This window comes from Myotis brandtii, unplaced genomic scaffold (genome assembly GCF_000412655.1).
Source record: "Myotis brandtii unplaced genomic scaffold, ASM41265v1 scaffold2565, whole genome shotgun sequence".
Taxonomy (NCBI): Eukaryota; Metazoa; Chordata; class Mammalia; order Chiroptera; family Vespertilionidae; genus Myotis; species Myotis brandtii.
Genome location: NW_005359730.1, coordinates 76366 through 77330, shown reverse-complemented (window position 1 = coordinate 77330; position 965 = coordinate 76366).

Genomic DNA, 965 nt, shown 5'->3' with positions numbered 1-965 from the left:
TGAGAGAATCATTGATGGGCTGCCTACTGCACACCCCCTTCTGGGGATCGAGCCTGAAACCTCTTAGTTTGATGTAGTCCCATTTGTTTATTTTTTCTTTGGTTTCCCTGGCCCAAAGAGATATCAGAAAAATATTGCTACGAGAAATGTCTGAGATTTCACTGCCTGTGTTTTCTTCTAGGAGTTTTATGGTTTCTAATCTAACATTTAAGCATTTCATCCATTTGGAGTTTATTCTTGTGTATGGTGTAAGAAGGTGGTCTAACTTCATTTTATGCATGCATCTGTCCAATTTTTTCATCACTATTTATTTTGATTTTTAAAAATTGTTTTTATTGTTTTTTAGTACAATGTTGAATGGTGAGAGTGGAATTCCTTACCTTGCTCCCAAATATCAGCATTCAGTCCTTAACATTAAGTTCGCTGCTAACTTTACATTTTTCATAATTTGTGAAGAGATTTTTAATCATGCAGGATGTTGTATTTTAATAAATATTGTTTTGCATCTATTGAGATGATCATATAACCTTTCTCCTTTTTTTACATGTATTCTGTGGTGAATTGCATTGATATTTAAATGCTAAACCAGCTTTGTATTTCTAGGATAAATCCTACTTGATTATAATGTATTATCACTTTTATATATTGTTGAATTTGTTCTACTAATATTTTGTTAAGGATTTTTGTGTTTGTTCACGAAGTCTATAGTTTTTTTCTAAAGTGTCTACCTTAGATACCAAGGCAATACAACTTGATAAAACGAGTTGGGAAGTGTTCATCTTTCTCTATTTTCTAGAGTTATTTGAGTAAACTTGTTATTTCCTCCTTAAGTGTTTTATAGAATTTACCAGTGGAGACACCTAGAAATGGAGTTTACTTTGTGGGAAGATTTTTCATTAAGAATCATTTTTTAAATAGACATAGGACTTTTCAGCTTTTCTCTTCTTCCTTTTTTTTTTTAATCC